The 24,657-nt window shown below is 44.1% G+C and overlaps 1 protein-coding gene across 3 annotated transcripts in view; it reads right to left on the bottom strand.

The window, feature by feature from the left end:
- LOC309328664 (ceramide synthase 3-like) overlaps positions 1–24,657 on the bottom strand; it is a 92,098-nt gene that overhangs the window by 39,867 nt on the left and 27,574 nt on the right. The window contains exon 1 of one of the 3 annotated variants that reach the window (XM_081838855.1): positions 12,859–13,005. The exons of the other annotated variants lie outside the window; for them this stretch is intronic. The gene's annotated coding sequence lies outside the window, so the exon portion shown is untranslated. Of the gene's footprint in view, positions 1–12,858; positions 13,006–24,657 lie in introns of those variants that run through there. 3 annotated transcript variants of the gene reach the window in all.

Genomic DNA, 24,657 nt, shown 5'->3' with positions numbered 1-24,657 from the left:
GGTCGGGCTGCCCCGGGTGCCACTCTGGGAGGGGTGACAAAATGGCTCCTGCCTCCTCCCAGCTGTAGAGCAGCCGAGGGCGCCCGCAGTCCATATGGGTGCCGCTCGCATGGCGTCCGTACGGGCTGCCGCTCTCACACGTTGTCTGTAAGGGCTATGCATGTATGGCATTCCGTATGGAGTGCGCACGCATGGGATGCTGCACATGTGCAGTCTGTGTGGGCTGCGCCGCCCCGGGTGCCGAAAAAGGTTCCTCCGCCACTGAGCATACTATCAGGAGCTGGAAACTTTAGCCTTGTATATGGCTGCCCCGAGTGGTGAGTGATCAGAACTGCAGTTTGGAAGAATGCCCATGCTGTGGGCTCTCGCAAGGGTTGCCATACAGTCATACCTCGGGTTAAATACGCTTCGAGTTGAGCGCGTTTGAGTTGTGCTCCTCGGCAACCCGGAAGTAACGGAGCACGTTACTTCTGGGTTTCGCAGCTTGCACATGCGCATACACTCAAAATGACGCCACACGCATGCGCAGAAGTGACGAAAAGCGACGTGTGCATGCGCAGACATGCCATCGCTAGTTGCGTTTACCTCTAGATGCGAACGGGGCTCCGGAATGGATCCCGTTCATATCTAGAGGTACCACTGTATTTCAAACAGTGAAAATTTGGACAGAAAAGTTGTTGAGCTTTTATTTTTCCTTCCAAAGTTGTCAAATTCCCAAAAGCAAAACAAAAAAATGCCCCCCCCCCGGACATTTTTAGCAATTTCCGCTCATCTGGCAGTGATGGCCACTGACTTTGGTGTCTTTAAAAGAGGAATGGTGCAGCAATAAGACTGCTAGCACATTGGCAAAGCTAAGCACCTTCCAGCATGTTTTCAAATTGGATGGGGGAACCGCATGTTGAGATTCCTGCACTGCAGGAGGTTAGACTAGATGACCCTCGGTACCCCTTACAACTTTATAATCCTATGATTCTACCTCTACAGTTGGGGGCATTATGTCTCTGAATACCAATTCAGAGACATAATGCCCCCAAACTGCAGGAGAGGAGGATGTACAAGTGCTCAGGTCTTGCTTGCAGCCTTCTCACAAGAATCTGGTTGGCAACTGTGAGAGGTAAAAAGTAAAGGTAAAGAACTCCTGGATGGTTAAGTCCAGTCAAAAGCGATTCCTGGGTTGCGGTGCTCATCTTGCTTTCAGGCCAATGGAGCCAGCGTTTGTCCACAGAAAGCTTTCCGGATCATGTGGCCAGCATGACTAAACCGCTTCTCGTGCACCGGGACACTGTGACGGAAACCAGAGTGCATGGAAATGCCATTTACCTTCCCGCCACAGCGGTACCTCTTTATCTACTTGCCCTGGCATGCTTTACTACTGCCAATACTGAGGAGTATATTACAACTTTTTGAAAAGATAGGCATCAGCAAACGTCCAAAATGAAGTCATGTTGATTATGCAACCTCAGCATTACATTCAAGATGAGCTTTCACAACTTGAAACCACACAACTCTGAAAAATAATAAGAGATGTATGGTCGGTATTCAGCTATGCTTCACTCAGAGTAGACCCACTGAAATTAATGGACCAAGCTTAGTCATGCCTGTTATCCTCAGTGAGTATACTCTGAGTAAAGCTTAGCTGAATGCCGCCCAGGCTTACCTGCAATCAGAATAAACAGATATGCAATTCAGCTTGCATCCACAAGCAGCTTATGCTAAAACAGATGGATTAAACATCGGGAGGTGAAACTGGCCCAGAGGCTGTGACACACCCAGCACAAAACTAAATGACCCAACCTTGTTTACCCCATGCAGATCCATTCTAACAATATAAGGACACCCATGTTTGTTTGTTTATATTTATTTCATAAAATTTATAAATCGCTTGATTGCAAATAAATAAATAAATAAATAAATAAATAAATAAATAAATAAATATCCTTGAAACGGTCTACAACTCCAGTATGTAAGACACAAGACACCAAAAGACTGGGGTAGGGTGGGGGGAGGGATCTGAGAATTTACTTATTTTTTTACAAGGAAATTAATGAAATGGTGCACTGTTTTTAATCACAAACTGCAAATCAAATGAATATAGCAGAGGTCTCTAAAGAGAAGCAGAAAAGTGCAACTTGATGTTTTAATGGCCTGCATGTTGCACCATCATGTCCCAGACTGGTTGGACACAGAGGAAATGTGGGAGGAGCCAGCTGGGGAACCCCCCCCCCCAAGGGAAGAAGGCTCAGAGCCAGGGGAAAGTCCTCAGACTGCCTTAACATTAAGAGAGTGTCAACAAGTTATCAAGCTCTATCATTACACTTCCCCCTTTTAACAAGTTATGAAACGTGAACAAATATGGGGGAAACCTTAATATTATTATTATAGATATGTATGGTCATTATGCTGCATAAACTGTATAAACATCTACTATGGGAAATAACTGATCTTGGCTAATGAATTATGGTACATAATACATTTTAACACATCTCTATAAGCCATTCTGGAGATTTTATCTTTATGGTAGAACATGTCTGTGTTTGTCCATCATAGTGATCCAGCTGGCTCTGCTATCAGATTGTTCTTGACATGATGAGTTACTAATTGGTTGACTGTAGCCAGAATCAGTACTTTCTGATACTTCTGGGAAACATTCAGGGAAGGCTCATTAACCACAACTGTTATGGGACACAAAGTTTCTATTGTTCCTCTGAAAGACCTAAAACTTTGGATATAGATGGTGTACAACTGTACAGTGGTACCTCGGGTTACAGACGCTTCAAGTTACAGCCGCTTCAGATTACAGACTCTGCTAACTCAGAAGTAGTACCTCAGCTTAATAACTTTGCTTCAGGATGAGAACAGAAATCATGCGGCGCAGGCGGCAGTGGGAGGCCCCATTAGCTAAAGTGGTACCTCAGGTTAAGCACAGCTTCAGGTTAAGAACGGACCTTCAGAACTGATTAAGTTCTTAACCCGAGGTACCACTGTACACCTTTGGTCCCAAGTGCCTGTGGAATAATTTATCAGGCAAACCTTGTCTCCTGGCTTAAGTTCTGGTCAAAATATTATCTTTTGGGTTTCCTTCATTCTTTTGGGACTTTCATTAGTTGTAGGGTGTAGTAAATCTTCAGGTTTCTGCAAATTAGCTCTAATAACCTTCCCATTAAAATGGTTGAGCAAATGTGGAACATTGTTGCTGAACACTTCATTGGGAACACCATGCCTGGCAAAGGTCCCTGTCAGGCTGGCAGCCACTGATTTACTGCTGGTACTCTGCAGTGTGCATATTTATAGAAAGAGAGAACAATAATCTGTGACTATTAAGTTGCGGTTGCCATATTTCAAGAAGTAAAAATCCATTTTTTAACGAAAACATGATTTCTCGGTTTACTTGCCGCTTTCCGGAAATTCCCTTCTGTATGGCAGCCCTATATTAAGTAATCTTTGGAATGCCTTGTAAATAAGTCAGTTCCTATCTTCTGGTTCCTTTGAGGAGCTGGGTGTGGATTCAGTGGCCCTGGTTGTTGACATTACCTGTATTTTAAGCAAGTGAACAAACTTCTACTATAGTTGCCATATGGTGATTAATCTTAGGCCTCTGAGGTGCATTCCATAGTCTCTCAAGTCTCTCAAGACAGATTGATGCCAACAACAACTTATTAGCATCAGCAATTAGCATGTGGCGAGTTAATTAAACTACATCAATGTCCCAAGTGTGTGCCTTTAATCCTAGTCAATCAACAAGTGTTGATGAAATCTGGTGAACTCCTTTGCTACGGGTTCCCAAAAGCAGGATTAACCATTATTAGTGCTTCTAAACATCAAAAGAGCTGGGTTTTAGCATGGAAATAAATAAAGGAGGCTTAGTTTTTAGGAACAGGAGAATGAAGGGGTGATACCAGGAGGTGGTGAAGGAACCATTTTTGGGTGGGGGGGAGGCTGGAAAATATGCCTTGGACTGCTGTGGTGCTGCACTGCTGTGGGTAACAAGCCCCTCTCGATATGACTATGTTGCAAGTTCTGTACTCGCTCCATGCAAACTAAAGGTTTGTGAATAAACCATGTTTCTTAAAGCTACAACAGCCTCCGCTGTGTCTTGCTTCTCAAAGGAACACAGACACCGGGTGACCACCTAGGAAATACTGCACTGGACTACTGCAACGTGCTCTACATGGGGCTACCTCTGAAGGTGACCCGGAAACTACAACTATTCCAGAATGCAGCAGCTAGACAGGAGACTAAATGCGGCCGCTCTCCAATGACATTATCTTTGATACCACAAATAATTCTGTCCCTTATCGAACTCTTTCCCAGGTCCGCAAAAGCACAATTCTTACTCACAGCTTTCTTAATTTTGTTACGTATTGATCGTTTGCTCCGCTTTTCGTATACACCTGAATAACTTATTCCACCCCCTTCCCAAAGTCTCATTCTTTTTAGGCATGCAGCACCCTTCATACTTCTCAATAATTACATTCAGCTTCATGTTCTCTCCTTCAGCGAGCCTAGTTATTATAAATGTCTAGGGCCTCCTCTCCTACCACAGCAACTGATCGTATCAGTTTTTCCTTCAGTCCCTATTGCTGCCAGGTACCTACAGTGGAAATCTTTGTCTAAACTTTCTCCAGTTTTCTGCAATATCCGTTGACAACTGCAGGCTTGATGGGGCTGCAGCATTTTCATTTTTGCAAAGGTTTAACATCAGTTATGTAGACCTTACTGTCTCTGGGTGTGGCTCTGACAGCTTCTTATCTTCTGTTTGTAGCCCTTCAGCCAGAAGACTTTCTGCCCATAGGAGACAGAGGTCCCTTCATTCCCCGCAAAAAATAATATTTGAAGGGGCCAGGGCCCCCAATATTTTATTCAAGTTGGCACCCCTGTTTCTGCCAGTTAATGCAACATGTTTATCAACTTTCTGATACCATACAGTGTTTCTGGGTCCAACAATAGGCACCAAGAGTGAGGAACACTTTTATAAAAGAAGATTTATTCAGAGGAGCCTCCAAGACTCTCTGCTAGAAAGGAGAAAAAATATGGGCCTAAGGAACTGCCTAGGTTATGTGACTCCAGGGCAAATCCCCAAATTGCCAAGCCCTTAACATTCAGGGCGTATCAACAAATTGCTAGCTCTATCACACACCCTCCAACATTTCTCTGATGAAAATATGGATGTCCCATTCCATACTGATAATTTTACTAATTATACCCCACACATCTTATTGGGTTGTCCCAGCACTCTGGGCAGCTTCCAACATATATAAAAACACAATAAAACATTGAACATTAAAAAAACTTTCCTATACAGGATTGCCTTCAGACGACTCAAGGGTTGGATAACACCACACCCTCCAACATTTCTCCAATGAAAATAGGGGCATCCTAAGGAAAAGCTGGATGTTCTGGGATCAAATAAAAAACCAGGACAGCTTCTCTAAATCAGGGATATCCCTGGAAAATAGGGACACTTGGAAGGTCTGCTATCATTACACTGACCCTGGAAAGATGGGGAAGGGTGTGTTGCAGGAGTGGGAATGGAATAATCAAATGAAACAATCAGATGGATGCGTTCAAGACATAAGCCCTGCGTATGTTTGGTCAGAAAAGAATTCCACTGTGTTTAAAGAGGCTACACACACGGCTGCAGCCTTAGAACCTGATGTCATGTTATACTCATTGTGCGAAAAGACAAGACTTTAACGCAAGAGAATTCTGAGGAGCCCCTGGGAAACAGCAGATAAGAGCAAAACAGATTTAGGCTCAGTTTGCAGTAATGCCCAGCCAGAGCATGGCCTAGTGTGAATGTGCAAGCATGCAAGCTGTTGCTAAGGAAATCACGGCCTCTGGTCCTGTTGCTGCTGCTGCCAGCTAAGTCATAGAATTGTAGAGTTGGAATGGACCCTGAGGATCACTTAGTGCAACTCCCGGCAATGCTGGAATATGCAGCTGTCCCATGTGGGGATCGAACCTGCAACCTTGGTGCTATCAGCATCATACTCCAACCAACTGAGCTATGCATGCTTTGGTTTAATATGTCTCCTGAATCCAGTTCGTAGTTTGTCTCCTCCAAACAAACCACAGAGCTGAAAACTCAAGAATATGGGTTACTTTTCCAAACCAAAGTGATATTGTCAAAGTGAATGTGTGAGTAAACCCTAGATAGGACAGCGCACAGAAGGATGTTATGATTGCAGTGGTAGGATTTCGGTGTATGTTGGCATAAAAATAGTGTGAGAGGAGCCATCTTGGTCATAGCTGTTTCTGCATAGTGAACAAATTCAATAGAAAGGTTAAAACAAAAGTACAGTGGTACCTCGGGTTACATACGCTTCAGGTTACATATGCTTCAGGTTACAGACTCCGCCAACCCAGAAATAGTGCTTCAGGTTAAGAACTTTGCTTCAGGATGAGAACAGAAATCGTGCTCCGGCGGCGTGGCAGCAGCAGGAGGCCCCATTAGCTAAAGCGGTGCTTCAGGTTAAGAACAGTTTCAGGTTAAGAACGGACTTCCGGAACGAATTAAGTACTTAACCCGAGGTACCACTGTACTGACAAGGCACGTACCCAGCTACCATACTGCTCAGCTGGGACATCCTGGAATGTCCTGCCTTTTGGTTTGGCGTTCTGGTGGGAGTCAGCTGGTTTGCACCAGAGCAGCTGACCCAAAAAATGAGCGTTCTCATTTGGCTCCCCCGGTTATTGGAGGGCATGAGCTACCCAGCGAGAAACAGAAATAAGTTGCAGACAGCTTCTGGTGAACAAAGCAGATGCTAGAAACCAGCCCTTAGCACACTTGACAAATAACAATGAACATTTTAGAAATATTAAGCTGTAATAAATAAGCTTGTGCACATGGGTGGAAAACACCCTAAGAAAAGCTTAAAAAGGATTATGAAGAGCCTTGGATGGAGCCCATTCCTTCTTGGAGGACTTGGAACTTGCTGCGGCAATTAATAAATATCACCACTGGGTGCCTTGCTTCATATCTCAGTCTCGCCCAGTTATTTCCCACCTGGACACGAACTGACAGGTATTGAGGATTCTACCACAGTAGCAGGCTGCCTTATACAGAGTCAGACCAAAAGCCCATCCAGTTCAGTACTGTCTATGCTAACTTGCGGTGAGTCACTGTAGTGGTTAGAGTGATGAGAGACCAGGGTTCAAATCCCCACTCAACCACAACACTTGCTAGGAGACCTTAGGCCAGTCACAGTGATTGCGAAGATAGCAAGGAAGAGAAGGAGGAAGAGAAAACCATGTACAGTGGTACCTCTGGTTGCGAATGGGATCCGTTCCGGAGGCCCGTTCGCAACTTGAAAAGAACGCAAACCATGTCTGCGCATGCATGGGTCGCGATTAGCCGCTTCTGCGCGTGACGTCATTTTGTGCATCTGCACATGCGCGAGCGGCGAAACCCAGAAGTAACCCGTTCTGGTACTTCTGGGTCGCTGCGGGACGCAACCTGAAAACGCTCAACCTGAAGCAAACCTAACATGAGGTATGACTGTATATCACCTTGAGCTCCTTGGAGAGAAAAGTGGGATATAAATGCAATAAATTAATAATAATAAATACATTCCAGAGAAGGGACATTCCCAGCCATATCTGGAGATTGCTGGGGGTTGAACCTGGGAACTGCTGCATGCAAACGACTCAAGCACTGAGTCATGTTCTACATAGCCTACAAGCTCCCTCTGATTCAAGCCTTTTTTCTTTAAACCAGGAAATGGGAAAAACTGGCATGGAAACCAGGAAATGGAAAAGATTGGCATGGAAATGAAAAAGCATGACTGCTCATTCAATAACACATAACAGGCGAAAGTCTCTGGAAGTTCAGCTCAGCAGACCCTACTATTACAGAACGTGGTGCCACAGACAGCTTTGACATAACTTACAAAACCTGTTTTTGAAACAGATTATTATGGGTGGGTAAGTGGAACTGGGTGAAAGGCCCTCTTCCTAGGAGCTACTCTGTATTCACAGTTATCAAGATGCTGCTTACATAAATGATGGAGGAAAAATCCAGTTTGGGTACCATATTCAGACAAAAACGTAACTCGGGGGGGGGGGTAGTGATTTTCATGTCATTCCGATGTTATAAATGCACTGTTCTCAGTAAAACCTGAATTTATTTTGAACAGGAAATGTTGTCTCATAAGGAGTAAGGATGTTGCTGTTTTGTAAATTGCCTTCCTCTGTACTGTAGACTATTCACAATTGTTTACAAAAGTATCAACTTTGGCATACATTGGGAGATCAGTTACTTTGAGTGCAAGCTTCTAGATCTCTGACTAATTATAAATCTATTGTACTGAGTCAGGGACACAGAGGCAAAGTACTGGTCTCTATTACTTACATCGTGCTTTTAGAACTTACCACTGGGTCCCCTGCTGGGTCTGAAGTGTTCTTGGGAGAAGGATTTAAATGCTTAATATAGGAGTCTGAATGGAAATCTCTGTGGTTAGCTAGGCCTTATAAATCTGTTTCACCATATGTGTGGTTCTGCACAAATGGCATTTGTACACCTGTGCAGATGTTTCCTATCACATTGCGGTGAACACAGGATTTCTGGCAGAGCTGTGGACCCTGAGGGACATTCTTCCATCGTTGGCGAAAATGCCCTTGGGTGTCATTATTTTGTTCTCAAGGATATCGAGAAATATCTAAAATAATTAAATCACTGGTTTAGGTCTCCCCACAACATATCCACTGAATATGTGGACTAACAACATGAAAACTTGTTGCTCTAAATAACTTTTAGCTGCTGCTAGAATTTCAATAGCCCAGCCATGGAAAACCCTGAAAAATCTACATTTGTCTTTGGACTTGGCTATTGCAGAAAAATGTGAACATGAACTGCATATATCCAGGGAGGCTCCAGAATGCTTTCATGTCATCCGGTGGGATTTTATTTCCTATTCTTGACATTCGTCATCCACACCTGCTTGGGAAATGAGGATGTCTTCATTTATACTGGTGTGTCATCCTTTCTTTAACTTACTTTCTGCTTTATATATGCTATGATGTAATACCCTGCTACTGTACTTTTGGACTGCTGTAATGGCAGTGCTGTAATGGTAATAAGGGACGCGGGTGGCGCTGTGGGTTAAACCACAGAGCCTAGGACTTGCCGATCAGAAGGTCGGTGGTTCGAATCCCCGCGACGGGGTGAGCTCCCGTTGCTTGGTCCCTGCTCCTGCCAACCTAGCAGTTCAAAAGCATGTCAAAGTGCAAGTAGATAAATAGGTACCGCTCTGGCAGGAAGGAAAACGGCATTTCTGTGCACTGCTCTGGTTCGCCTGAAGCGGCTTAGTCATGCTGGCCACATGACCCAGAAGCTGTACGCCGGCTCCCTTGGCCAATAAAGCGAGATGAGCGCCGCAACCCCAGAGTCGGCCACGACTGGACCTAATGGTCAGGGGTCCCTTTACCTTTACTGGTAATAAAATTCTAATTTAAATACATAACTAAACACACTCTCTCTTTTATAGCACTTGTAAATGTGGTATCTGTCATACAGATCATTGTATCTGTACCTTGGTTCTCAAACTTAATCTGTTCTGGGAGTCCATTTGACTACTGAAACCATTTGAAAACCAAGGCGCGGCTTCCAATTGGCTGCAGGAGCTTCCTGCACTCAATCGGAAGCCACAGCAATCGGAAGCCACAGAAGCCACGGCTTTCGAAAAATGTTTGCAAACTTACTTCTGGGTTTGTGGCATTCGGGAGCCAATTTGTTTAACAAATAAGCCATTCGGGAACCAAAGTACCACTGTATTAAATCAGACCTTCGGCCCATCAAGCTCAGTATTGTCTACACTGTGTGGCAGTTCTCTAGGGCTTTAGGCAGGAACCATTCCCATATCTACCTAGAGATGTCAGGGACTAAACCTGGAAACTCCTTGCTTCTGTAGAGCAGATACTCTACCACTGAGCTATGGCCCTTACCCAATACAGCTCCCTTGTAGTAAGAAGTGCACAGCTTAGATGGCTGATATCCCATGAGTCCTTGATTTGGGGGTTGGTCTCATTAGGCACACATAGCCCAGCTGCTGACCACAGAGCCTCCTGGCCGAACCCTAAACAAACTACAGCTCCCTCAATTCTTTGGGAGAAGCTATAATTGTTTAAAGCCGCACTGTAGTGCTTTAAATGTATGGCGTCTAGAATAAGAGAACAAGAAGAACATATGTTTAAAGAAGATTGGAAAATGTTTACTGAATATATGGGGGGGGGACTGTGTACACTTGAAAACGATGGCAGCATTAAGTTAAATTCAAGAGTGCAAATAAGTCTTGATGGATGTAATAATGTAATACTGAATGGTTTAGTTTATGGAAAATATGCAGGGATTTGTGATATGCAAAATGAAACATGGAAGGATAAGAAGGGAAGTCATTGATATTTTAAGGCTGTTTAAATGAATATTCTAAATTGTAAAACAGAAAGTTTATTTATATATATATATATATATATATATATATATATATATATATATATATATATTAAATGCATGGTGTAAATTTGCCATTAAACTATGTAAAACAGTGGTTCCTAATGGGTGGTTTGCAGACCAAAACAGATCAGATAAAGAAAGTGTGGGGAAAGCTAAGTGTTGTTGGACTAACTACTGTGCTCAAGGAGGGAGAAAGTGTGACTAAGTAACCACTAATAACACAGTGTATACAATAAAGGGATTTGGAAATTCTGGACCAGGGAACTGAATACACCAATTTGTGAAGAAAGGAAAATAGTATGCTGAGGAACATCAGTAGCAGTATTTATTATAGTTATCACATATTGTGTTCTTTATAATATAATAAATTTTGGAGGCCAGAGTGAGTGTGCAAGTCACCCATCAATCCTGGAATTAGTAAAAGTTTAGAATTAACCTTTGATCAATTTGGTTTATGCTAAGGAGCCAGGCCACCTCACTGAAAGAACGGAATGCTGACAACGGCCAGTCATTAGCCCATCCAGGAAGCCTCCAAGAGGGCAAAAATGTGCCACATAAGGAGGGGGGGGGGACCCCTCCCCCAGCTGTGTGTTGGTGGTGGGCGGAGACCAAAGCGGTTTCAGATTTCAGGGTGAATGACATAAGTGAACAAAAACGGCTTATCAGTTTTGCAAGCGGTTTGGCAAGCAGAGCAAGAGAAGAGAACACCATGTGGGCTGGCTAGGACAAGCTGTAACAAGGAGACACAGAGGGCACGACTGATTTCTCCCTTTGCAGACCCAAGCATGCTGCACCAATGAGAGAAGCAATGGACCCTCTTGGGGTGTAATCCTGAGCACCCTCTATCCTAGGCTCAGGTTGTATATCTGTGTAAATGCACCACATTTCATAAAGATGCCACAGTCTCTCCTGTGCTTCATTGTCCAAAAGGAACTACATACAGAACCTGGTATGGGTGTGGCGTGTAACAATATTTATTCTAGCCAAGTAATAGTGTGGTATCATTAATAATTTCATATCAGGTGCTTTTTGAGAATTAATCATTTAGTGTTGCTCCTGTAGCTGATTGTGATAATGTAAATTGTGTACAGTTTTTATGATTTAGGTAAAGGTGAAGGGACCCCTAACCATTAGGTCCAGTCATGGATGACTCTGGGGCTGCGGCGCTCATCTCGCTTTACTGGCCGAGGGAGCTGGCGTTTGTCCGCAGACAGCTTCCAAGCCATGTGGCCAGCATGACTAAGCCGCTTCTGGCAAACCAGAGCAGCGCACAGTACCTATTTATCTACTTGCCCTTTGACATGCTTTCGAACTGCTAGGCTGGTAGGAGCTGGGACTGAGCAACGGGAGCTCACACCATCACAGGGATTCGAACCGCCAACATTCTGATCAGCAAGCCCTAGGCTCTGTGGTTTAACCCATAGCACCACCCGTGTACCCTTTATGACTTATCAATACACAATAAGGCTTGCACATTTTTTTTGGAAAAAAACCCAGCACATAGTGAACACGGTATCTGGTAGAAGGGTGGGAGGCTTGCCTTCTCTCTCCAACCTTGGATGTGCCAACATTTTTTTTTTATTACATACCACACACAATATGTAAAAGTAGTCATGTGCTCCCCCTCTACCACCTGCAGGTACAACAAGTTCAACACGTTTAAGGGATTAGGAGGTAAGAAGAGTGAGGCAACACATATTCGGTCACAGTATCCTATTTGACTTTATCCATCTAAAATCATTTATTTAGGTTTTTAGCACTCTACCCAAGCAGCAGTCTTTCCCTGTCTCCCAGAATATCATATGGATCTGTTAACTGTTTTTTTTTAATAAACATCAGGAAAAAGTAATATCAATGGCTGCATTAAAATATTTCAGCAGTTACAAGGTGACAAGAAAAAGAGAATGTAACTCTATCTATCTATCATCTATCTATCATCTATCTATCTATCTATCTATCTATCTATCTATCTATCTATCTATCATCTATCTATCTATCTAATCACACACACACAAACACCATTTGTCTGAGATGACAGAACCCTCAAAGCAGTTTACAAAAAGAATCAAACTATTAAATTGTCAGTAAAAAAGTTAAAAACAGTCTTTTAAAGCCTTCAAAAAAATAAAATCAACAACACGGTAAAGGCCAGATTAAAACACATGTCAAGATTCTACATGTTTTTGCTGTTATTAAAGCATTTCGGGTCAGTTAGTACACCTGCCATTCATTAGGATGGTGAGCTGTTTCATTGTTTTTGGCATAAACTCATTAATTTCAGTGAATGCGACCCGCAACATACAACTGTTAGCATTAACTGCATTCCTTAAAAAGAGAAAGAACCAAACCAGCAGTCCCAGCTACTGCAGAATGAAGCTCAAGAATGAAAGGAGACAAAAAAGTCCTACCTGGCCCTTTCACTCCAGAGAGTACGTTACATCTCCTAGTGAAGAAGATTGAAGAGGCACAGCGGCTTTCTCTGTGGTAACGCCCCATTTGTACATGATTCGAAATTCTTCAGCGTCCCACCCACGAAAGTTGCAATTCAGGATTCCTGACTCAGGGCAATCCTCCTATTGTGTAAAACCTTAGGATGCACCTCCAGTGGAACAATGCTGATCTGCTGCCTTTGGTGCTTGTCCCAACCTTGTAGAATGAGAGAGTCGTTGTTTTATGGTATCCCTTAATCAGGGAGGCAAATACAGCAGTGGCAGGAGGGGATTCTTCAGCTTAAAGCTGAGTTTCATGTAAGAAACTCCACTTCGATCCTAAAGAATACCCTGAAGGAGCCACAATGGGCTCCAATTTCATGGGATGCATTCCTGTGGTATATGAAAAGCTTCTTTTTTGTAAAGGTACATATGTATTACAGACACTGCATTTTTAACAGATACATATGAAAAGTGCACAACATTTTAACAGGTGAAGAATCCTGTGCCACATTCACACCATACATTTAAAGCACTATGAGACCATTTAACAAATCATCATCATCACTTTTAATTTGTATAGCGTCTTTCTATCTTACAATACCCAAGACGGTTTACAAGCTGAAGAAACAAAGAATGTACACCCTATAACAATCTAATGCCATACAAAAATGTGACAATAAAACGTAACTTTAAAATAAGCAACCTCCATCAAATAGTCCAGAGTCGTTTGTGACTGGACTTAACTGCCAGGAGTCCTTTACCTTTTTTTACATCAAATCAAGTAACATTCAACAATCATTGAAATGGTATGGAAATTATACTTCCCACCAAATAATTCTGGGAAGTGTAATTTGTTATGGGTGTTGACAGTTGCTAGGAAGAGCTGTGGGCCCTGAGGCAGTGAACAGTCTGTGACCAGAATAGCTGAGCTGTACAGCTGAGGCTCCAATACTTTGGTCACCTCATGAGAAGAGAAGACTCCCTGGGAAAGACCCTGATGTTGGGAAAGATGGAGGGCACAAGGAGAAGGGGATGATGGAGGACGAGATGGTTGGATAGTGTTCTTGAAGCTACCAGCATGAGTTTGACCAAACTGTGGGAGGCAGTGGAAGACAGGAGTGCCTGGCATGCTCTGGTCCATGGGGTCACGAAAAGTCAGACACGACTAAACGACTAAACAACAACAACAACACAGATCAACAAGTGTCAATCAATCAACCTTTATTGAGGTCAAAGACCAGACAGGATCAACAAGTGTTGTTGTTGGGGAGGCTTTTCTTTTTTCTTTTTTTAAACGAGATCACACACCAGTTAATTGCAAGCAGCAATATGGGAAAATATTCATTTGCCTGTGCTGAATTCTCCAGAGGAAGCCACTTCACCCAGGTTCTCAGCACGCCAGCTGGATCTTGTTCATTGGCTCTTGTATCAGCTATTACAACAAAATGTGGGAAATGTGAAAGATCACAGAGAGAAGAGAAATGGGGTGGCAGACCACCCCCATCTTCTTCCCACACCCCTCTAGCCTGAGCTGCTCCTTCTGTACCCAGCCACTTGGCCGATCCACCTCAGCAGCTTGATGGCTATGGGAGAGGCCTAGGGGAAAGTTCACCACTGTTTTTGAGCATGTATTGACAAATTGGACAATCTCATTTCCTTTTCTTTTCTCAAGTATCTGCCACATTTCATCATCAGTTTTCCATTTTTTAAAAAAATAAATAAATATACCGTATTTTTCGCCCTATAGGACGCACTTTTTCCCCTCTCGATCTCCAGGCTTCAGGAAGCTATCAGCAAGCCTGGGGAGCCTGCAGGAAGCAGAGCACCCCGTGCTTCGGGCAGATATCCGCGGCTGGGGGGGAATAATTTTTTTCTCTTTATTTCCCCCCCAAAAAACTAGGTGCGTCCTATGGGCCGGTGTATCCTATAGGGCAAAAAATACGGTAAATTTTCATGTCCATTGCTCCTAATATATGTACTTATTGCAAGCAATTTCCCCGAATATGATGCATGTTAATATGCTATTCTTATAAATAAAAGCATTTTTGCATGCACTGCCAATATGTATATATTGTTGGAGCTGGAGAAATGTATTGCAAAATTCAGAGATATATGATTGTTCTGGAGGAGAGTTGCCTTGTAGTTCACATATTGGCACAAGAAGTGTGGATTTCATGCAGGTTCTTATTAAAATGCAAGTTGAAATAATTTCTCTCCCACCTCTCTTTTTCAGGAAGAGTATACACCACTATGCACACTGGAGGTAGCTTTCTTTCCCACACCCACCACCCATTGCTATCTCAATTTTCCTCACTGATTGCCTGAAGCTACAAATCAGTATTGCCATCACCATATATATTACTAGCATGGCCGAGCAGCTGTCCTTCTGTAGCCAAAAAACCAACACATATGAAAGAGAGATATCAGCAGACGTTGAGGAAACCTGGAGTCTGTAGATATACAAGTTGTAGAGTTGCAAAACGTTCAGAAAAGGAGAATGAAAGCAGAATGATCCAGGGTGTGGAGCGACTTTCCTTTGCAGAAATAGTTGCAGTATTTGGGACTTTCTAGTTTAGATACAAGATGAAGCAGAGGTGATGTGACAGATGTTTTTTAAAACATGCTTGGCATGGAGAACCTGGATAGCGAAGAGTTTTTCTTGTTCGCTTACGGCACTAGAACCCTTGGGCATCAAATAAAGCTGAATTTGGAAGATTTGGGACAGATTTTTTTAAAAAGTACTTCAGCTATGCATAGTTAAACTGTGGAACTCCTCCCAAAGCTATATTGGATGGCTTCAAAAGAGATTTAAACAAATTTTGGGAGGAGAAGGCTATCAAGAGCAACTAAAGTAGAACAGTTCCTAGATGAGAATTATCCATGTAACTATATTGATAAGCAATTCAGCCTTTTGAGGTGTAGCTCCGAGGGCCTTCTGGTGGTTTCCTCAATGCGAGAAGTGAGATTACAGGGAACCAGGCAGAGGGCCTTCTCAGTAGTGGCACCCGCCCTGTGAAATGCCCATATGTCAAGGAAATAAACAACTACCTGACTTTTAGAAGATATCTGAAGGCAGCCCGTTTAGGGAAGTTTTTAATGTTTGATGTTTTATCACCTTTTTAATCAGTGGCGTAGCGTGGGGGGTGCAGGGGGGGCCGGCCGCACCGGGCGCAACATCTGAGGGTTAGGGGGCCCAAATCCACGGGTTAGGGGGTGTGAATCCACAGGTTGGGGGGCGCAAATTACTTGCCTTGCCCCGGGTGCAGACAACCCACGCTACGCCACTGTTTTTAATATTCTGTTGGAAGCCGCCCAGAGTGACTGGGGAGGCCCAGCCAAATGGGCGGGGTATAAGCAATAAATTATTATATATTTACAATGGTGCCTCTGGTTATGAACTTAATTCGTTCTGGAGGTCCATTCTTAACCTGAGGTAACACTTTAACTAATGGGGCCTCCTGCTGCTTCTGCAACATCAGTGTGCTATTTCTGTTCTCATCCTGGGGCAAAGTTCTTAACCCGAGGTACTACTTCTGGGTTAGCAGAGTCTGTAACCTGAAGTGTATATAACCCGAGGTACCACTGTATTACTATTACTACTACTACTACTACTACTACTACTACTACTACTATTAATATTGTGAGTTCACGTGCAGGACAGACATGCAGTAAACAAATAAAGCCAAGGATGAATCACAACGTAGTCCGGTTTGCACATAACACTAAGCCAAACCATGGCATTAAACAGACAACTATGTAGGCTCCCAAAGAGGAGGCTGTGGCCGCTTTGCTTCTCTTGTCAGTTGTCCTGCTGTTGTAATCCTGCGAGCTAAGCTGTGTTTTGGCTTAGCATGACATCTGACTCCCTCCAATATTTATCAGATGAAAATAGGGACCTTCTATTCTACATCAGGAAGCTTCTCCTGAGTTTGATCTGCTGGACACATATATTTCATATATGTGCATATACATCTGTCGCCTTGAGCCAATTGCAACTTCTCTGCCTAAACTACCTCACAGGATTGTGGTAAAGAAACAATGTGCAAGGGAAGGCATCATGTACAGCACCTTCAACAGATGAATGGAATGAAATACAATGTTAGCTGTAAGCTGCCTTGAGTCCCTGTCAGGGAAAAAGGCAGGTAATGACGACGACAACAACAACAACAACAACAACAACAACAACAACAACAACAACAACAACAACGAGAAGGATCAGGAACATACCAGAGAGTAAATCCCATTGCACTCAGTAGGACTTAGTTCTGAGAAAAATTGCTTAGGATTGCAGTGTAAGGCTGCAGAGTCTCTACCCAGTTACTAGGGAGTAAGCTCCATTGAATACAGTGGGGCTTACTTCTGAGTAGCCATGGCTCACGGTATAAGGCTGCCCTTACAATAAAGGAATAGACACTCTGTGCATTTCCTAAAAGAAATGGCTGGCTGCTGATGAATTGCAATTAAAGAATTTTAAGTGGATTGGTTTCTAAATTCTAGGAAGGGCTTCGTACGCCAGTTTCACCACTTCTTTCATTTGGTGCAGGTATTTTACTTTCAGTTTAAACAGGACTCTTGTTTTCGCATACGCGCGCACGCGCGCGCACACACACACACACACACACACACACACACACACACAGAGAGAAGTCTCCTGTTTTCTAAAAGGACAGGGGGATGTCTGATCTCTCCACCACTTTTAACTGAAACAAGAATGGGAGGAAAAAGCACAACCAGCACAGCTTCTAGATTTAGATAGGTAGCCGTGTTGCTCTGACGCAGTCGAAATATATATAAAAAATTGTCCAGTAGCACCTTAGAGACTAAGTGCAGCTTCTGTAATTCTGAGACTGTCCTTGGAAAACCAGGACACTTGGAGACCTGGGCTCGAGGTTTAGCTCTCTCCAGGCAAAACATGAACTGCAACCAAGGTTTGTCCTATGATTTACAGCTTTGTGTATTCAACAGGTTCAGTTTGGGTAAGGTCTTCTCCATTTCCTTGCTGCTTATTTTAGGAAATCTCAACACAAGTTTCTGTACATGGTCAGTGGATTCCTCAAAGGTTTCCACTGGTTTGACGCAAGACAGCATTTTGTAATAAGCGCAACATTTCTTTTTAATTTAAATGGGAGGAGGCAACACAAATCAGCTGAACGAATCACCTCCAGCTCTTTCCCACAGGAGATTTGTGACTAAGTGCTCTGTTTGTGGGGCTTGGTAGGGATATTTCCCAACAGGATTGGGGAAGGGAAGAGCAAGTCGCTTCATGCTTTAGTGAGAGGCTACATTTTCCCGTGTAACAAGATCAACAACATTAACACCCACTTGGGATATGGTAGATCTTTTCATAACTATGATGCTCATCTGGCTAAGCACACATATGAAATTTACATGAATGGAGGAAATCTAAGCTTTCCATGCATGAAAGATAACACCATATTTTTGGAGACTACAATATCTATATGTCAAATTGTAAACTCAGCCCTGAATGGAACAATCAAACCAGTACTGCTATTGCAGAAGAGGACATTTAATTGTGGGGTAATTAAGCAATGGTGCAATTAGTCCATTGGAAACAAGGCACAATTTTTCAGGTCCAAGTCCAAGTTGCTACCTATGTTTGCACTTCAAAGAAAAAGCAGTGCCCTCCCCCAAAATGTAGGAGAGACAGTAATAGATTTGCATTTATTTAGTTACATAAAACAAAGTAATGTTCAGCAAGTAAGAAAGTTAATTCAGTAGAAATGCTGCTTAAAAGCAAGAAGACAGTCTGCAACTGTGACCAAAACTGCAATGTAAATATTGTTTTGAAATAGTTATGAAGTGAGCTGCTGATTCTTAACAGCAAAAGCCACCTTTAATGTTTTCCTTTTAATTGACTCTTACATAGACATGTCATTAGAATAGATAAGAATCCATTTTTTAAAAAATAATAATATTTATTTAAATTGTATTCCTTTCATTTATTTAAATAAATAAATAAATAAATAAATAAATTTCATTTATTTAAATGAGGGTTTTGGCTGGTTTTTAGTAAAAAGTGTAGTGCCTTTTTAAAAAAAAGTTTAAAAGGAAATTTAGATCTAATGCAGATTAGATTTACAATTTATACTTTAATCTCTCAGCACTGAGTGATAACCATTATCAAAGACCATGCGGTGTAAGCATATGAATATCTTACTCAAATGTATGCCATACTAAGCTTAATGGGATTTATGCCCCAGGTAAGTATGTATGGGATGGTACCCTTAGTTAAAGGCTAACACTGTAGAATAATATTGCTTGTTCTTGGAACTGCATTGCTTCCAGCACATTAACGTGTTCTATATCCATTTTATCTGCTTTTCCCAGAGTCCCTATCTCATAAGGACAATCTTTGCCAGCATCTTGAATTATTCTGAGCAATTCAGCTCCCTCTTTGTGCTGGGCTTGGGGCTGGACTGGGCAGAGGTGTCCCTCCACCTAGTCCTGCTAGGCTTAACCTACTGCCACCTGTGGGATGGGGGCAGGGGGAAAAGCAGGTACAGTGGTACCTCAGGTTACATACGCTTCAGGTTACATACGCTTCAGGTTACAGACTCCGCTAACCCAGAAATAGTGCTTCAGGTTAAGAACTTTGCTTCAGGATGAGAACAGAAATCGTGCTCCGGCGGCGCGGCAGCAGCAGGAGGCCCCATTAGCTAAAGTGGTGCTTCAGGTTAAGAACAGTTTCAGGTTAAGTACGGACCTCCGGAACGAATTAAGTACTTAACCCGAGGTACCACTGTATTAGCATTATTCCACTGGTACTTTGCTGTCCCTTCTGCCTAGTGAATGTGCAGGCAGGTGTGCTGTCTGTATGATCCCTGCTGCTGGCAGCCAATGGAAAGCCCCCAAGCACGTCTTTCCAGGAGTGAGGTGGAGCCAGCTCAGGATCCATTTCGTTCCGAGCCATTGTTGCGCCCAAACCATGTCCAAATGTTGCAACAACTTCAGGCTGGCAGGATGATCTACTTGGCCACACCACCACCTTCTGTCCTGGCCACCATATGCAGGTCTGTGGCAGTGCACATGTCTCATATTGTAAAATTTCTTTCCTGCTTCTCCTTTCACACTTAGGTAAAGGTAAAGGGACCCCTGACCATTAGGTCTAGTCGTGGCCAACTCTGGGGTTGCGGTGCTCATCTCGCTTTACTGGCTGAGGGAACCGGCGTACAGCTTCCGGGTCATGTGGCCAGCATGACTAAGCCGCTTCTGGCGAACCAGAGCAGCGCACGGAAACGCTGTTTACCTTCCCAGTGGAGCAGTACCTATTTATCTACTTGCACTTTGACATGCTTTCGAACTGCTAGGTTGGCAGGAGCAGGGACCAAGCAACGGGAGCTCACCCCGTTGCGGGGATTCAAACCGCCGACCTTCTGATCGGCAAGCCCTAGGCTCCGTGGTTTAACCCACAGCGCCACCCGCGTCCCATCCTTTCACACTTGTACTTTATTCACACACACACCTCTGCCAGTGGAGAAAGGCCGTGGCAAAGCACGTTTCGAATGCAAAAGGACCCTAGATGAATCCCCAACATCTGCAGGTAGGAGTGGGAGAGACCCCCTGCCATAAACCTTGCAGAGAGGCTGCCAGTCAGTGCAAATAGTACTGAGCTAGATGAACCTACAGGCTGCCTCTGTATAAGGTGGCTTCCTCTGTTCCTCATCCCTTCCTCTCTATTCTGCTTAATTATCGTTATTGAAAAATAATATTTTATCACTCTTTCTGATTTCTTTCAACACCTCCTCTGGCCCTTTCCTCTCAGAGGAGGGAGACCTCTTCTCTTCTCCCCCCCCCCCCCCCCCGCTTTTACTCAGCATGCAGGAAGTAGCTGGCACTTGCACTGATACAAACAAAAGATTATGGTGAAGTCTGCAGTGCTGTGGCCCTAAAGAAGAAGAGGAGGAGGAGGAGGAGGAGTTTGGATTTGATATCCCGCTTTATCACTACCCGAAGGAGTCTCAAAGCGGCTAACATTCTTCTTTCCCTTCCTCCCCTACAACAAACACTCTGTGAGGTGAGTGAGGCTGAGAGACTTCAGAGAAGTGTGACTGGCCCAAGGTCACCCAGCAGCTGCATGTGGAAGAGCGGAAACGCGAACTTGGTTCACCAGATTACGAGTCCACTGCTCTTAACCACTACACCACACTGGCAGTTGGCCTACTGCTCTTCCCCAGGCCCATTATTTGAGAAATGTTACTAAGTGCATGTTACTAAGAAATGTTACTAAGAACTTAAGCCAGGAGACAAGGTTTGCCTGATAAATTATTCCACAGGCACTTAGGACCAAAGGTGTACAGTTGTACCTCGGGTTAAGTACTTAATTCGTTCCAGAGGTCCGTTCTTAACCTGAAACTGTTCTTAACCTGAAGCACCACTTTAGCTAATGGGGCCTCCTGCTGCTGCCGCGCCGCCAGAGCACGATTTCTGTTCTCATCCTGAAGCAAAGTTCTTAACACGAGGTACTATTTCTGGGTTAGTGGAGTCTGTAACCTGACGCGTATGTAACCCGAGGTACTACTGTATAAATGACATAAACTATATACTCTAATTATTCTTGTGGGAAGGCTACTCAAGATATTGCAAGCATTGGGATCCCAGAGATGCCACCCTGTATCTCACAACTGGCAGCGCCACAATTCTGGTCAGACAATTGCTGTGGTCTCTTGGGATTCTACCTCCGTTACTGGGAACCCTGTTGGACAGCCAACTCTGAGTCCACATACTTGATGCTGGGTGCCAGAGATAGAAGAGAGCATAGAAGGGGGAACATGTGGCCCTCCATATGCTGCTGGGACTCAAGCTCAAATCATCCCCAACCAACATGGCCAATTGTCAGGGATGATGGGAGTTGTAGTCCATCAACAGCTGCAGGGCCACAGGTTCCCCATCCCTGTAATGTAAATTCTGCTGTTAATCCATCCTCTTGCTTGGCTAAGTTTTGACTTTCAATGGCTTCTAAATGGCATAGGGGCGAGGGACCTATTAGAATGGTCTTCCGCCAGAGGCTAATGAATCCAAATGACTTCCTAGCCATCCTTTATATCAGGGACAGAAGCTGCCCACGCTAGAATAAGAAACCGATGACTCTGCCCAGTATGGTGGTGAGTCACCAGAATTGCTTCTTGGCATGTTGTCCTAGTAATGAAGTATTCTCAGACTCTGGGATGGCATTGTGCAACAGGCTGGCCACTGGACTCTCCTGGACAGGAAGGTGACTGTAACTGTCATGGAAATAGTCAAGCAAGCACTGTGGCCTTGCTGATTCCCTTGGAGATATAGAGATAGAGATAGAGATAGAGATAGAGATAGAGATAGAGATAGAGATAGAGATAGAGATAGAGATAGAGATAGAGATAGAGATAGATATATTCACACACACACACACACACACACACACACATAATTTCAACATAGCAAATTATCAAAACAAATCATCTTCATTATCCCCCCCATTTCCCCCCTCCCTCCCCCCTGTGACTTTCCTCAACTCCTCTCTCTGATTTCTCATTCAATGTTAACTTCTGCATATGATAAAACTGTATACATCCTTATATTATCTATCTTCTATGTTATCCCTCAATAAATTTGTGTATGTTTATTCAAAACCTGCCAAGGAGTCCAATTCATTTTGTTGTCTTTTTAAAAAAATTGTGAAGGGTTCCCATTCTTCTTTGAAGTCACAGTTGTCCTTGTCTCGTAATTTGCATGTCAATTTCGCCAGTTCTGCATAGTTCATCTATTTCTCTTGCCACTGTTCTTTTGTCGGGGTTTCCTCATTCTTCCATCCTTGTGCAATCAAGACTCTTGCCGCTGTTGTAGCATACATAAAGAAGTTCTCTCTCTTCCTTGGCAGCTTTCAGCATCCTTCTCGGAAGCCTCACAGTGCTGACACGGGGTGGGAGAGACACTATGTTGAAGTGACTCTGGTCATTCATCATCATTATTCTGGAAAAAGGGTGGGGAACTGTTTTCAACGATGTCACTCCAACCCACCGGGCCAGATAACAATAGGAGGCAATGCCAGAGGCCAAAAAAAAAAAAAAAAAAAAGGTGAGTGGAGCAATTGACCTTTGTACAGTAGGGTACATTTCAGCCTTGCAATCCTCACCCGCTTATTCCATCTTGGCAAGCAAGAGATATTATTACAAGACATATAGATATATTCAAGACCACCTTCCAGCCAGGAAGAACTACAGGAGGGCATGCAGCAGGGCCAAAAAAGCTGTAGCCTGGGAAGAGTCCTGAGGGCCACACCTGTCTAGATCCACCTCCCTGAAACTCAATGACTGTTGGAGCTAGATGTCACTAGATTCAACCAAGCAACAGACAATCCCAGCTCAGCACTTTGCAAGTCTAGGGCTGTCTACATAAAGAGTGCATTAAGTAAGATTCTTTCCAGGAAGGAACATATAGGCTATGCTTTTCTCAAGCGACATTCTCCAGGGAAATCCTGTTTGCTGAAGTAGCACAGCAAAAACAGACAACAAATTGCTTCGGCAATGTAATATATTTGGGTATCAAATTAAATATCTAACATTGTATGAATCTGCCTCCCACGCTGTTTTATCTTAGATCTGTCTTCCTTGTCAATGCTTGGGCTTGGGGGACTGGTACAATGTTCTTTCAAGAGGTCAGCGCAGGTTAGCCTCCTGCTATATAAAATGCAAGGGACGCAGGTGGCGCTGTGGGTAAAACCCTCAGCGCCTAGGACTTGCCGATCGCATGATCGGCGGTTCGAATCCCTGCGGTGGGGTGCACTCCCGTCGTTCGGTCCCAGCGCCTGCCAACCTAGCAGTTCGAAAGCACCCTCGGGTGCAAGTAGATAAATAGGGACCGCTTACCAGCGGGAAGGTAAACGGCGTTCCATGTGCTGCGCTGGCTCGCCAGATGCAGCTTGTCACGCTGGCCACGTGACCCAGAAGTGTCTGCGGACAGCGCTGGCTCCTGGCCTATAGAGATGAGCGCACAACCCTAGAGTCTGGCAAGACTGGCCTGTACGGGCAGGGGTACCTTTACCTTTACCTTTATATAAAATGCAAGGTTACCCAGACCATGATGGAGGTGTGTGCAAAAGAATTCCACTAAATCAGTGATAGAAGTACAGAAAGGATTATACCATCTAATCTCAATGCTGTCACAAGAGCTGAGCCACTTGACACTGTTTGACTATGTTCACCTGCGTAGCTAGTTTGGGGTGTTGGGTAAGAAGCCCAACATTTTGAATTAACCAACACCCCAGATCTTCTTGAAAAAGCCTACTCCAGTCCATAGTTGCGGCACAGCCACCAGCTTCTTCTACTAGACTTCTACTAGAAGTGTATGAAATACCGCAGGGGTAGCCTATGTGGCATTCTTCAGGTGTCCTTGGACTACAACTCTCATCTTAGGCTGCTGGGGAGCAGGGAGTTCTTCCAGCAAAGAAGTTCTTTGACGCCAAGTCTCTGCCTACTCTCCCTGCGCGGAAGTCTTCTGCGCAGAGAGGGTGTGGGCAGCGGAGGACCCGTGCTCTCCCCGCTGGTCTCCGGCGAGGAGTCCTGGAGCCCCCTCACCAATTCCCCCCTCTGCCCCCTTCTCCACTGGTGTTGCGCTGATTTCCTTCCCCAGCAGATGGGCTGTCCCTCTTCCTGCTGGGACCCTCTCCGCCATCCCTCTGGAGCCCTCTCTCCTCCTCTGGCTCCGATGGCAGTTCCCTGACATAAGCCTACCTTGTTCAGCCCCACACTTGGAGGAAGGCTGTGGGAACTGTCATAATAA

This window comes from Podarcis erhardii (assembly GCF_964252035.2).
Source record: "Podarcis erhardii genome assembly, chromosome: 14".
Lineage (NCBI taxonomy): Eukaryota > Metazoa > Chordata > Lepidosauria > Squamata > Lacertidae > Podarcis > Podarcis erhardii.
This window is presented reverse-complemented; position numbering and strand designations above follow the sequence as displayed.